The sequence below is a fragment of the Buceros rhinoceros genome, unplaced genomic scaffold, assembly GCF_000710305.1.
Source record: "Buceros rhinoceros silvestris isolate BGI_N320 unplaced genomic scaffold, ASM71030v1 scaffold36991, whole genome shotgun sequence".
Classification (NCBI taxonomy): domain Eukaryota; kingdom Metazoa; phylum Chordata; class Aves; order Bucerotiformes; family Bucerotidae; genus Buceros; species Buceros rhinoceros.
The window spans coordinates 1-250 of record NW_010395495.1 but is presented as its reverse complement, the minus strand read 5'-3'; positions in this window follow the sequence as shown (position 1 = coordinate 250).

Genomic DNA, 250 nt, shown 5'->3' with positions numbered 1-250 from the left:
ACAGCGAAAGCCGGGTTCCGCAGGGCCCCGCCTGTACAGGCAAAATCATCGCTATTTAAACCTTGCAGCCTGCAACTTTCTGAGATAAATGAATTCTTCAAAGGCTCTGCTCCAGGGTTTGGGGCTTTTTCCTTTGTGAAGCTCGGAGTAGGTTTAAATCAGGTATTTTTAAGCACAGCTGATGGCACTGCCGCTCTGCCCGGTCGCACGGCTCAAGCAGGGGGTGTCCGGCTCTGCCCCGTTCCTACAG